We start from the raw sequence: 14,619 nt of genomic DNA, 5'->3' as shown, positions 1-14,619 counted from the left end.
GAGAGGTGCAGCACTGGAGAGGCAGCCGCAGCAGGTAACCTCCCTGCCCCGGTATCTGAGGAGACCCTAATCGGACCCCTGGGGCCACCAGCAGCCCCTGCACCCGGCTGGGTGTACAAAAGCACCACGTGGGACTGGTCCGCACGCGCAGAGGATCAGCTAGGGGCCCCATTAATACCTGCGCCAACCCTCCGGACCGTCTGTACAGGAAGGGTAGAGTACAGGTGAGAGAACCCGGAAGGCTATCTAATGGGGTTACCTGTGGAGGCCCAAGTGAAGGAGACACCGGAGGAGGCCCTGCAACGGGAAGAGTTCTGCTGGCAGCAGATCCGAACGTGGGAAGCGGAGGAGAAGGAGCGGCAGACCAGGTGGCAGGCCATGGCAGAGAGGCCAAACCAGTCACGCCACCATGACTATCCTAAAAGAACCGACTGGCCCGGTGCTGAGTACTCCACAGCCCCAAGAAGCAGTCGACCACATTTTGATGCTCGCCTAAATTAGGAATATTCGGACAAAAATAATGTCCAACAGCGCACACAGTGACTTTGTCTGTATCATTACGGTCAATGGCCTTGTCAGCACATATGCCCCAATCCCATTTTCCAGACATAAGACTGGATTTAAATCCCACCAAGGACAACATCTGTAAGGAGTTTATATGTTTTCCCCGTTTTTGTGTGGGTTTCCGCTGAGTTCTCCGGTTTCCTCCCACACTCCAGAGACATACTGATAGGGAATGTAGATTGTGAACCCCATTTGGGACTGTGATGACAACGTCTGTAAAGCGCTGTGGAATATGATGGTGCTATATAAGTAATTAAAATAAAAAAAATGATTATATTTCATTTGAAGGTGTTGTTGCTCCCATCTTCTACATTTTTACATGTACTGTATGTAGGATGAAACTGATCACTTTCCTAAGAAGATACCCTATGATTAATGTGTATTTGCCATTATCTACTCTACAAATGTACCAAGTGTCACATCATTTTTTTTAATTTCCTTCTGTGTGGACTCATTTACATGTTTTTAATATATGCTTATATACTTTATTATGAATTAGTAAAGATACACTACATATTTAAAATGCTATTTTATCTGCATGGTTAGGTGTTAATCTCTATGGTTCCATACACAGGAACATAACAATCAGGGTCCCAGGAAGGGCAGGAGGGGGTCCCGCAGACGCCAGCGCCTATTTCAGCTGAATATGGGTCAGAGGACGCACATTCAGCTAACGTATATTGCAGCGCAAAAAAACGCTGGCTCTCTGCACACAGCTGGCCAATCAGAAGTTTCCAGCTGCAGGCTACAGAAGAGGACATTGCACATCGTGGGAGTGGAGAAAGGTAAGTAAAATTATTTATTCATTTTTTTAATGTGCTGGAAAACAGTGGCAGAACGGATATTATACCAGGAAGGCACACAAAATGGGGGGCATTATACAAGGAAGGGGTCCTGGATGGGGGGGCATTATACCAGGAAGAGGGTTATTATAACTAGAAGGGGCCCAGGACAGGGGACATTATAACAAGTATGGGCACAGGATGGGAGACATTAAACCAGGAAGGGGCCTAGGATGAGGGACATTATTAGAGGATGGAGGCCTAGATGGATAGATGGGGGAAATTATTACAGAAATAGGCGAGGTTGAGGCACATTAATATAGAAAGGGACCAGGATGGGAGACATTATTACAGAAAGGGACCAGGACAGGGGACATTATTATAGAAAGGGGCCCAGGATGGGGGACATTATTACAGAAAGGGGCCCAGGATGGGGGTTATTATTAGAGCAAGGGGCCAGGATGGGGGACATTATTACCGTAAGGTCTCAGGATGAGGACATCACTACATGGAAGGTGATCACGTATATCTTTATGGGATCTAGAATGCAACCAAGGCCCATATATATGACCAACATGGGGGTGGGTGTCCAAGTCCAAATTTTGCAACGAGGCCGATGGGACTCTAGTCACACTACTGTTCATACATTATGGTCCATTACTCATGGGAAAATGAATTGGTATAACACTATATTCAGACATATTCTAATATTATGCTATATACAGTATAGCATGTTTCTTTACATATGGCTATGATACATGATATACTTACAGACAAACAAAACACAGTAATTTACCATTAAATACTGTGTTTCTGCACTTTAACAAACCAAACATTTTACATTTTTCTGGAAATTGTTTTAAATTCCATATAATCAGTTTTTCTTTGAAAAGTTTTTCTTGGATGGGAAAGTCCTCAACGTCAAATTCTTCTTAGGCAAATTCTGTGTATTCACTACATGTGCATTCCGCATACTATTCATCAGAGATTTAGAGCCCTGCATTTTACTGTGTGATTGTAATGTTGATGTGATTTATAGGAAACCGGTAGCATGAAGAAATCAGTAACCATTGTAAATAAAGCTGTGTAAACCCAATACAGTGGATAATGGACTGTCGCTGATACATTCCCTTTCCTTGATTTTAAAGCAAATATAAAGCATAACCAAAATTTAAGTCTACATGCCAAAAGCAACTGCGCAAATTAAATACACACTTACACTACAACATGGTCATATACATCTAATACACATATATACTGTATGGATAGTGATGTATCATTCCTTTGTGACAGGGCATCTATAAAAGAGAAGGAACATCAAAGCCAACATTACAATGGAAACACCATTATGGTGCACACATATGACACCAAGGGCCGAAGAGCCTAGTGTCCCCTCTTAGTATCAACTTTTTTACATTATGCTTTGGGCTACCCCCTAGTTTTGTAACAAGAGAGGGGTCCTGCAGAGGTGATCAATACTAAAGGGCAGGGGGCATGAAACAACCAGAGCTGAGCCCCTCATTCCTAAGTCCCCTTGGCCATCACATTTGATTCTTACGTACACCATTTCCTATAAAGAACCAACTTCAGTTTAAAAATTTGAGAAATCAAGTGAAGTGCGGTAAAAATGATCACTCTATGTATGTAAATGTAAATGAGTAAATGTATCCAACTTCATAAATAACCATTAAAGAAGTGGTCCACAACTTTTATTTTTTACTAGCTGTACCCGGCCATTAAAGAGGTGGTCCACAACTTTTATTTTTTACTAGCTGTACCCGGCCACGCGTTGCTGTGGCTCAGTCTGGTTACATGGAAAAGAAAGAAAAGAGAAAGCGAACCTTTCTAAAATATTTAATTTCACAATGCTTGTGGGTACACAATATTTTTTGTTGTTTCATTGTCTGTGTAGGTATAGAGATTGTCTGATTTGCCGACTCTAGATCACGCAACATATAATTGTCTATGTGAGAAGCAATCCGTGTCTAGATTTAAACCGCACAATTCTAAAGATTGGCCCTGAGCTTTGTTGATGGTGATTCCAAATTTCAAAATCTGAAATCTCCAAAAGTTCTTCACCGATTCCTTTGAAATTCTGACACAGTCAGGTATCACAATGGAGCCGGTCGTGTCAGGGATTGCTAGTTATGCAATTCCCTAGTACAGAGGGAATGTGACAGGAGGGGGCGCAGAGATGAAGGCAGGCGGCAGAGGAGGAGGGGGTGATCCGCTAGACATGTCCCGGGCTGCTACCGGACAGATCACATTGCCGCTCCCCCCTGTGGCGCAGTGGGATTTGCACTCGCTCGCTATCCGCCCAGTGCTGCGAGGCTCAGGCCCTGCTCAGCGCCCAGAGCGGAGGCCGCGGCCTGCGCCTCTCCGTGCAGCCTCCCTCTCTTCTTCCCTCCCTCCCCCGCTTGTTGTTGCTCAGTCGGAAATAAGACTCACCTGCCGGAGAAGAAGCAGCAGCAGTGCCAGAGAGCAGAGGCAGCTGCCTCTCAGGCGGTGGTGGTGATGAGCCGCAGCGTTTTTCGGCCTCGAAAAGATGGTCTTGTCATTCCCCTTCCCCCCAATCCCCACGGGGGGGCACAAAAGGAGCAGAGCACAGGCAGCAGCTGGGGCGAATGAAGGAGAGGGAGAATGAGTGAATGAATGAGATGTCACTAAGGGGGGAGAATGCCGGGAGGTCAGGTGTCACTAAGGGGGGGGGGATGCGGGCGGCCAGGAAGAGTCAGCCTGGGACTGAGCTCGTAACACCCCCCTCTTGCTGTTGCTTTTACATCGAACAGCTGGTATATAAAAACATAGTAGGTATTTAAAAATATGCCTGTATTAGAATGCAACATTGTGTCAAAATTTCAAAGCAATCGGTGAAGAACTTTCGGAGATTTAAGATTTTGAACAAATAAACATTTATATTTTTATTTATATAGATTTTAATTGTATCAGAATAGTGGTTAGATTAAAAAAAGTTACTCACCTAGTCAGGCTCTGTACATTCTATTTTAGTTATACAGACATGTGACAGCTACGACCAGTGAGTGGTGCGATGAATATGTTAGTGTTGTAAATTCCCTATCAGTATGTCTTTAGAGTGTGGGAGAAAACATGGGGAGAATATACAAATTCCTTGAGATGTTCTCCTTGGTATGATTTGAATTCAGAACCCAAGTGCTGAAAAGCAACAGTACCAACCACTAAGCCACAGAGCTATCCTTTGATGGGTCATTAATATGAAGGGGGTGCAACACCAGACACAATCTGGAAGTTCACAGCTACATCAAAACTATAGTAACCGAAGCCGGGTACTACAGATCCATCCTCTATATACGAATGGGGTGGATCTGTAGTACCCAGCCACGGCCACTATAGAAATGATGGAACTGTTGTGTTCCTGCAGCATTCGAGAACTTACAGTAGGCAGCAGGCACCAGTAACACCCCATCAGTCAGATATTGATGGCCTATCTCAAGGATAGGTGATCAATAAAAAGTAGTGGCCAACCCCTTTTATATGTATCAATCAGATTCTTAAGCATAAGTAATTATTTAAGTTAATAGTACATGAGCAGTAACAGGAATCTCAGATGAGTTCCTTAAATTTAAAGTTCATTTAATCTATTACTGTGTTATTCATACATCAGCAGTTCGATAACATATAGAATACGGACCCATACTGGTGATGGTGGCAGGCTGTGCTTGCAGCCAGTTGGTGGTATAGTCATTTGTCCTTATATAACACGCCATGGCCTACAAAGCACTACAGGACTTTGGCTCTGGTGGTGAAGAAGATGGCACGCCATTTAGACAGTAATATTACATTCTATTTTTTTTAAATACTGTATGTGGCCCCTTGGACATAATTTCTAGAAGCTGGACAACCCATTTTATACATTTATTTCTACCTTCAGCTTTTTTGTAAACCTAATACTTTCTACAAATTCTTCTTCCTTTTCTCATCCTTTTCTCATCAACTCCAGTGTTGAGAATACAATTGAAGTCTTCTATGTTTCATGTTTCCTCCTTCTGCTCACCAGGGGTTTCCTTGCCATGGATTTATCTTTACACAGTTCACAATAATAGGGATCTGTCATCTGACTTACACAGTACCATTACATAGCACCAACTTCTAGACATTATAGACAGGTGACCACTCCCCAAGCTCCATACCTGCATGATTTATAAGACTGCTCTCCGTGTTAAGGACTAGCAGTGAGACCTCGGATATTTGTGAACAGACCAACTCTGTAAAACAAGGTAAGAATATCATCCTTCTCCAATTTTCTTCCTTAATTGAATCGTTCAATGGTATATTCATTACATAATATTATCTATATTCCATGTATATGATATAAGCCCAAAAAATTCACTGCCCTAGATATAGTAGTATGTAAACATTTGCTGCAGGGGACTGATCATTTTTTGGCAGAAACTTGTTACATTGTATAGACAGTAAACAAATGTTTTCTACTCAGACTATGTAAATAAACTATTTAACCCATATGAACCTAATTTACTTTTTTACCCATATCATTTTAATAAAATATCTAAAGTTTTTCATAATAATGTTATTCCCTTAATACCTCAGTTTTTTAATTTTTTTTTTACTCCTGCCTTCTAATAGTTCTACCTTCTTTATTTTTCTGTTAACGTAGCCATATGAAGGCAATCTTGTTTTTTGTCGGATGACTTACAATTTTTAATGACGTAATTTAGTTTACCGTACATGATGTATTGGAAAACAGAAATATGGAGTTCAATCGAGAAAACACAGCAGTATATCCTCACCAATTTATGCCATTTTTTTCACCAATTTATGCCATTTTTTTCATAATCCTCTGTTACTTATCTGCACGACTGAGTACTTCTTTCTACCAGATATGCCACGTTATTGAAAGTATTGGCTTGAAGTCTATAGAGACTTTGATGGCTCTTTGTGTCTGGGGTGTAGGAAACAGATACATTATCTGTTGAGATAAAGTTGCAATCAAAATCATTCAACCCCAATAAAAAAGTTCAAGAAGGGTCTGGATACCATTTTTTTTATTATATAGTATATTACAAGCTATGGGTACTAGATTCTTCGATGGTGCATTGATCCAGAGAACTAATCTGATTGTCGTATTTGGAATCAGGAATGATTTTTTCCCCTAGTCTAGGGCAATTAGTACCTGCCACATGGAGTTTTTGCCTTCCTTTGTATCAACACTTGGTTGCATTCGATGGACTTTTTTCAACCTTAAAACTATGAAATTAGGTGTACTACCAAAATGTTTTCTGATGTTTGCAATAAAACAGTGAATCAAGTATAATTTAAAGAATTTAATAACTAATATAAGTGGTTTCTCCAAATTCTACACAAAATTACACTTTTATTACTGAATTTTCAGAATTACGCAATCCTTTCCTGAAAAGGGCTTTAGTATTTAGTAGAGCTTCTCTGTCTGTTATGACCTACTGCAAATATGATGCATAGTCAGACACCAGATTCTTGAAGCAGTCATGAGAAATCTTAGCTCATTTCTCATTGGCAGTGGCCTCCAGTTCACTAAAATTTTTGGGTTTGCATGCTGCAGTGGCCTTGTTTGACAGCCATCAAAGATTTTCTATGGGGTTCAAGACATGAGACTGTGATGGCCACTCCAAAATCTTCTACTACTTCTTCTGAAACCAAGCCTTAGTGGACTTTGACGTATGCTTCGGATTATTGTCCTGTTGGAAGATCCAATGATGTCCAAACTTCAGCTTCCTCATAGAATGGATATATTTTCTCCTATAAATTCCCTATACTTGATTGAACCCATCTTGACCTCCTCAGGATGCCGGTTTCCAGTCCCAGAGTCAGGAAATCAGCCCTAGATTATCACCGAACCACGGCTAAACACTCTCCTGTAGGCAAGGTGCTCTTTTCAGCATATGCTTCTTTCTTCCTCCTCCATACATATGGCTGATTGATAGACCAGAAAAGTTCCAGTTCCAGTTTTGCCTCATCGCTCCACAGAACAAAATCCCAGAACGTTTGTGGCTTATTGATATGGTTTTGAGCTTATTAAAACTGTTTTTGGATCATCTTGCTGTTCAAACAAATACACCTTCAGAGACTAGAATGCTCATTATTGTGTAAAAACTTCAGTGCCTACTGTCACCAAATCTTCCTGCAGGTCTTTTGCCTCCTCAGGAATCTGGTGATAGCCATTGATAGCTTCCTCTTTCTGCCATGTCCTAGTAGTGTAGCCAGTGCTCCTTTAACTTGGAACTACGCTTCCAACTGGATCGCTAGAAACATTCAATTCCTTTGCTATGTTATTGTATACTTTTCCTTGGTGTGCAAGGAATATTGTCTTCTCTTAACTCTCTTGACAACTCTCTCAACATATTTAACATGCAAATGTCACAATCAATAAAGCCCTAGCCAGTCCGGGTATTTGTTATGTTTGATCTCAAACATTCCTGATACAAGTGAGGAAGTTCTTCATTGGTTGCATAACGTGCGCTTGAGGCAATACCTGATTTGAAAATATGTGTTCTTATGAGGGATTCTTTTCAGGGGGTTAAATAAGTTTGAGACTGCAGTAAAATGGACATTTTGTGTTTCATTTGCTGTGTTAAGCTATTTAAACTGTTCTAGTTTGATTTTTTTTTATTGCAAATGGTAGAAAATTAGTAAATTTTGCTAATCAACCTAATTTACAATGGAGGTTAAATAATTGTTATTGCAGCTGTATCTTGAGATGTATAATTTGGGTGTTAGAAGTATATAAAAGGACAGTGTATTTGAGTGACTGTCAAGAGTTTCACTGATTCGCATTCATTAAATTGTATAATACTGTTCATTAAAAACATTAAGCAGTCTCCTTTCACTGTATACCGTAGGTATCTGGAGTAATGTATTAAGGGAATAATTTTTGTGCAGTTTCCTTATATGCGTTATTTAGCTGGTGGCATCATTATATAGGAGGAATAAATAGCTGGAGGTAAGAGTAGAAATGTCAGTTTTGTGAGAAATTATGTTTATCAGACAAAACTCAACTTCTAGTAAAACTGGTTTTATGTAATTGAGTAACCGCCCATGTGCAGCTCTTTTCATGAACCCGGAATTGCATTATTCCTATTGTTTTGTATTTGAATCATTGGTCAACATATCCAGGGTCAGGGATAGGCAATTTATGATACTATTTATATACTTTATGTGTTATTTTATATAACTATTCCACAAAAATGTCATAGGTGAATTCTACTCTTTAGTTAATACCTTGACTCTTGGGTGATTTTCCATTTTTTCCTATACTTCTTCCAAGAGCCATGACTTTTTTTTATTTTTCTGTCAGTTTAACCCTATGAGGGCTTGTTTTTTGTGGGACGAGTTGTACTTTTGAATGACACTATTAATTTTACCATAAAATGTACAGGAAAATGGAAAACAAATTCCAAGAGAGGTGAAATTGCAAAAAAAAGTGTAATTCCACAATAGTTTTTTTTAATTTTTTTATTTACCATGTTTACTATATGGTAAAACTGACGAGGCAATATAATTCCCCAGGTCAGTACAAGTACACAGATACCAAGCATGTATAGTTTATTTTTTATTTAAGTGGTGAAAAAAAAATCCAAAATTAGTATGAAAAAAAAGTTTTTGCGTTTGTTGCCGTTTTTCAAACTCGTAACATTCTCATTTTTCAGGACCTGAGGCTTGATGAGGGCTTATTTTTTGCTTCCTGAGATGATGTTTTTACTGATACGATGTTTTGATCACCTGTTATTGCATTTCATTGCAATATTGCGATGCTCAAAAAAAACGTAATTCTGGCTTTTTTATTTTATTTCTTGTTACGCCATTTACCAATCTGATTTATTTTATATTTTGATAGATCGGACATTTCTGAACGTAGCAATACCAAATATGTGTATTTTTTAAATAGTTTCATTTTTAATGGAGCAAAAGGGGGGGTGACTTGAACTGTTGTATTTTTTAAATTTTTTTAAAAACTTTTTTTTTCACTTTTTTTATTTAATAGTCTCATTATGGGACTTGAAGCTGTGATCATCCAATTGCCTGTGCTATACATAGCAGGGCTTCAGCACTGCTATATATAGCAGAATCACAATCCTTTATGAATGACAGCCAGATGCAGGCAAACACAAGAGGATCATGATGACAGGCACGGAGGTGTTCTGCAGAACCCCGGCTGTCATGAAAACCCATCGGTGCCCCACGATCACGTCACAGGGGCGCCGATGGGCGGGATCAATGACGCTTCCTGTCTTTGCGTGTTAAATACCGCTGTCAGTGATTGATAGCAGCATTTAACTAATTAACAGCTGCGAGTGGATCTCGGATCCACCTGCGACTGTTAGAGGCACTTGATGGCTGAGCGACGCCAACTGCTTCTGATCTCAACAAACCACCGATGTGACTTGTGTTGACTCCAAGGGGATTAGAGTGGGTTAGTATATGAGTTAATCTCCTATTTTAACAACATCTAAACCATTTGCAGATTGTTTTATATGTTGGACAACCCCTTTAAGGTCCTCTCACAGATGCCTTTTCATTAGACCCATTAAATAACCAATTCCCTGGATTGTACTGAATACGATGTGGAGCCTTCTCCGCCCTCTCTACTCCAGCATAAACCATATTATAAAAGTTATGTTCTCATATGTAGAAATGTTACTAAGAATGTTATTTCTATTCCAGATGAATGCCTTGTTCCAGTGCACGGTGGTCGCCCTTGTTCTGTTCCCTCTCCAAGTTACAGCTTTTGCAAATGGTTTAGTTACACCAGCTTGTGCGGATATGACGCCTCAGCATAATTTCTCTGCTCAGACCAGCAGCGCCCCTTATACTCTAACCGCATCCAAAACCAGTTACACGGCTGGAGATAAAATCACAGGTACCTGTAATTAATAAACTTATTACAACTTAGTCAAGCTTCTTAGCCAATTAATTACATCTTTTCCACCAATTTTCTGGCTATAAAATTGCTAATTTTGCATCAGTGAAAAAGTTTTGCCTTTTTTGTACCTGCCTTGCCAATTGGCAGAGACTTAAAGGGGTATTCCCAGCTCCAAGATCCTATCCCAATATGTAGTAGGTGTAATAATAATAATATTAGCAAATACCTCCAAATATAAATGTAGTATAGTTTTTCTGATTCGCTATGTCTCTTTCCTCATGTGCAGGCATTGCAGGACCTTAGGTATCCATGGTTACGACCACTCATGTAGTGACAGCTACTTGCTAGAGTCATAACCATGGATACCTAAGGTCCTGCAATGCCTGCACATGAGAAAAGAGACATAGCGAATCAGAAAAACTATACTACATTTCTAATTGGAGGTATTTGCTAATATTATGATTATTACACCTATTACATATTGGAATAGGATTTTGGAGATGGGAATACCCCTTCAAGGAAGGAACCAATAACAGCACGACAAATTTCCTATCAATTTTGCCAGACAGCGGTGTAAATTAAAACTCAACAGATTTTCAGAATACCTACAAATTTGCCTAGTTTATTAAGAGATGGGCAGCACGGTGGCTCAGTAGTTAGCACTGTTTCTTTGTAGCACTGGGGTCCTGGGTTCAAATTCCACCAAGGACAACATCTGCAAGGAGTTTGTATGTTCTGTTTGGGTGGGTTTCCTTCGTGTTATCCAGTTTCCTCCCACATTCCAAAGGGGAATGTAGATTGTGAGCCCCAATTGGGGACAGCGATGATGATAATGTATGTAAAGCGCTGCGGAATTAATGGCGCTATATAAGTGAGTAAAATAAATGTGCCCCTCTTAATGAATTCAGAGCACCTTACATCAGTGGGGTTTTGTTTCAAGTCAGCCTCTTGGAGTGTTATAAACTGTTTATGACTTCAGGCATTTCGTTTTACATGGAGTAATTTAGGCCTTTATTTGTTGTTATTATTTAATAGTAACGCTGAAAAACACTACACAAGACTATCCTATTGAAGGTTTTCTGATCCAAGCCCGACAACCGAATAGTAACACTCCTCTAGGCTCATTCCAAGTCACTGGTTCAGATATACAGACCCTAAACTGTACCACTACTGCGGTGAGTTCTTCGGGTACATTCCCATGGCATAGATTGGAATTTTTTTGTAGAAATGTCAGTGCCTGTGCAATTTTCCAATTCATGTGAACAGGGACTGCAAATATTCATGAAAGTTCAGCAGAAACATCCCCGTTCAGATGGATAGAACACATTTTTTAGTCCCAAAAATTTCTGCAGTGAATTGGCCTCCTGTGAATTTACCTTTGGGAATTTATTACAGTATGTGATAGTTATGAACATAACTACGGATAGGAGCTCCTGCGCAGGCATATTTCTCTGTGCCCTGCTGAAGGCAGAGCTAAGTACTTTTCTGCGCATGCGCTGGGAAACGCCGAAGAGCGCTGGCACCATCTACAGTGACATAAAATCGAGGGGAGGGAGAGAGCAGCAACCTGCACCAATGATCAGCCTGGAGGTGTGTCTAGGACTACCTCCGACCCTCTATAGGCACGGTAGATAAATGGATAAATTGTAGTCACAGATCACAGCTATTATTCTGGAACTCATGATTGGACAGTTGATTTAACTTTCTATATGTCACATATCATTCACAGAGTGCAGTGAGTCACACATCTGACAAGGCCAAAGCTATTGTGGAGGTCACCTGGATTGCACCAAATGTCACCTTTTCAACAATCCAGTTCAGGTAATAGGGTAAAACAGATATAATTACGCTCAAGACCAAGACTAATGAAAGCACTCAAGTCTTCGGCTTGTATGATCCTTGTATTATTCTTCTTTCTAGGGCAACAGCTGTGAGTAATTTGTCCATTTTTTGGACAAATCTAGTTGGACCAAGTCTTACATATTCCGGCTCTGGACTATCCCACCTAACGGTAAGCTGATTTTAAGATTATTTTTAACTGAAGTACTGAGGATCTATCAAGTGACTAAATCATACTTTGTGAGGAAACTAGTACGCCACCTAGAATGTTTTGCTTAACGAGTTAAAGACCAGGCCATTTCCACCCATTCATGACTAAGAACATTTTCATTTTTCTTGTTTTTTGTGTTTTCTAGTTTTGGAAGAACTCGGTCCCTCATCACCACTCTGTGCTTTACTCACCCTTCCAGGGTCCAGTGCTGAGTTTCCGCTGCTGCTCCAGGTGTCCGCTATTCTGCTAACATCACATCAACAGCGCTGAAGACAATAACTAAGCTAATTGATTCTGCCCGAGCGCTGAGCTCACTGATTGACTGCAGCGCTGTTGATGTGATATCAGCACTGCAGACAATAACAGATATTGGGAACAACAGTGGAGACTCAGTGCTGGACCCGAGGAGGGTGGGTAGGGAAGTTTTTTGTTGTTTTTTTAACAAATTGCAGCTAGGGAACAGGGGTGTTCAGAAACTGGAAAACTCCTTTAAGAGTTAAGTGTCTATACTTTTTAATTGTTCAGTTATTCAAACAATTTTTGCCTCTTTTTTACTCAATACTTTTGGCTTAAATTGCTATATAATTTTATATTCAGATTTTTTAACATTTTGTTAATATAAGGTGAAAATGTAAAGAAAAAAAAGAAAAAGAGACTGTGTTTTACTCTTTTTTATGACCACAAAGGACATTTTTTTAAGGTGGGTGCAGCTAGAAACAGCTATTTTGATTGGCAGTGGTTTTCTTTGTTTTTTATTTTTTTTTTACCTGCTGATTTTTTTTTATGCAGAACCGATCTAGGTCTGCTAAGACTCTGTTCCCTTCCAACACCAGGCGATCACATGATAACTAAAGTAGCACTCTGCAACGCTAAGTATGTAAATATGAAGTATGAAATATGAATAGCATTACTGCTATTACCTCTATGCCGCAGGTGATTTTAATTGCAGCAGGATCTTACTTTCCCACACATAAGCAGACGCATGTCCCTTACAGAGGTATTCACATAGGTAGGGTCCTGGTATTTTGAGAAACACCTTATCGCGGCTGCCAGGTACACATGAATTGACCAATTTATGCGCTAAGATTTCTCATGTATTTCTATTTTCTACAGCAGTAATGCTATTCATATTTCATACTTCATATTTACATACTTAGCGTTACCTTCTCCTAGTAAGCACCTGTTCACACCAATTTCTTGTATTGGAAGTGCCGTCAGTTTTTTCCTGTTCACATGATAACTAAGACGGCCGTTTAATTGCTAGTAAGAAGAGCTACTGTGTCACCCAGGGGGAATATAGGGGACTCGGTACCCGGGCCTTTTACCTTCTTTAGGAGGTCACGGCAGTCGGCTCCCGGGCCAGTACTCTGGGTCTCTCTTTAAAAGGGGGTTTTAGTGTACAGTTTGTCTCGTGATGCCACCTGTGGTTTCCGGTAATGGTTACCGATGCTGCTGCAGACCTCCGGGGGTGATGGGATGGCAGCTGGGATGTTCCTGCTCCCCACAGGTGGAGCGGGCCCCCGGGACAGTGTAGGTGCAAAGGGTGGTGATGCTGGGGCTTGTAGTGCAGGAGAGATGGCGCAGCAGGAGTAACTGACAGAGACAGGGGATTCACTTCAGTACCTTTACTGGTGCGGATGTCAGGTACGGCCCAGGGTACTCGGGAGGAAGGGTGCACTTCAGGACTTCTCCCCAGTGAGCAGTTATAAGACCTCCTGGTCCGTGTCTCCCTCTTTATAAGCTCCTGGCCAGCCTGCAACTGGGCCTAGCTTCGTGTCGTGCTGTTCCTTCACCTGTCACTTGGTAGTAGGACCTTTTTCTGGCAACCACTATCCCTGGACGCCAGGGCCTTCGTGGTTCCTAGTCCTGTCAAGGGTTTAGCTTCAGGTCGACCAGGGACTTGTAGTCCTCCTGGTATGCCGGTGATCCCTACTGGGTATAAAGGACCCTGTAGGCGCGGACCCGGTGTCCGGTTCGTGTCTTGGGGTAAGCCTATAATGCTCCTCTGCCCCCTCAACTCCTCTCTCCTCTCCTCTTTGCCTCCGGCCACACTCGGGGCCCTCAATACAGCAGCAGACGTGCTGCATCTTCACTGCTCTCAGTGGCAGCACACTCTCTGAACAACTAACTAACTGCCTGGCTCCACCCTCCATATATATATATCCCTAACGGGCTCCCTCTGGTGGTATGAGGTGGAAGGGTGGAGGTGTTTGTTTGTAACGAGGGCCTCTTGTGGAAAAGTCCATCCATGCACCCTTTTGGGTCCTGTGGTACCTGTGAACAGCAGGGTGCCACATTCCCCCGTAGTACAATTCAGTACTCCTGGGCTG

The 14,619-nt window shown here is 41.2% G+C and overlaps 1 long non-coding RNA gene across 1 annotated transcript; it reads left to right on the top strand.

The window, feature by feature from the left end:
* Nucleotides 1–5,485: 5,485 nt before the first annotated feature.
* LOC141156382 (uncharacterized) lies at nucleotides 5,486–12,061 on the top strand. Its single transcript, XR_012247599.1, has 4 exons — nucleotides 5,486–5,602; nucleotides 10,041–10,236; nucleotides 11,275–11,414; nucleotides 11,969–12,061. It is a non-coding gene; the product is annotated as an uncharacterized lncRNA (long non-coding RNA).
* Nucleotides 12,062–14,619: the final 2,558 nt, after the last annotated feature.

The sequence above is a fragment of the Phyllobates terribilis genome, unplaced genomic scaffold (assembly GCF_046119375.1).
Source record: "Phyllobates terribilis strain yellow unplaced genomic scaffold, ASM4611937v1 Scaffold_8__6_contigs__length_399053987, whole genome shotgun sequence".
Taxonomy (NCBI): domain Eukaryota; kingdom Metazoa; phylum Chordata; class Amphibia; order Anura; family Dendrobatidae; genus Phyllobates; species Phyllobates terribilis.
The sequence above is the reverse complement of the archived record's forward strand: the minus strand, read 5'-3'. Positions and strand labels throughout refer to the sequence as shown.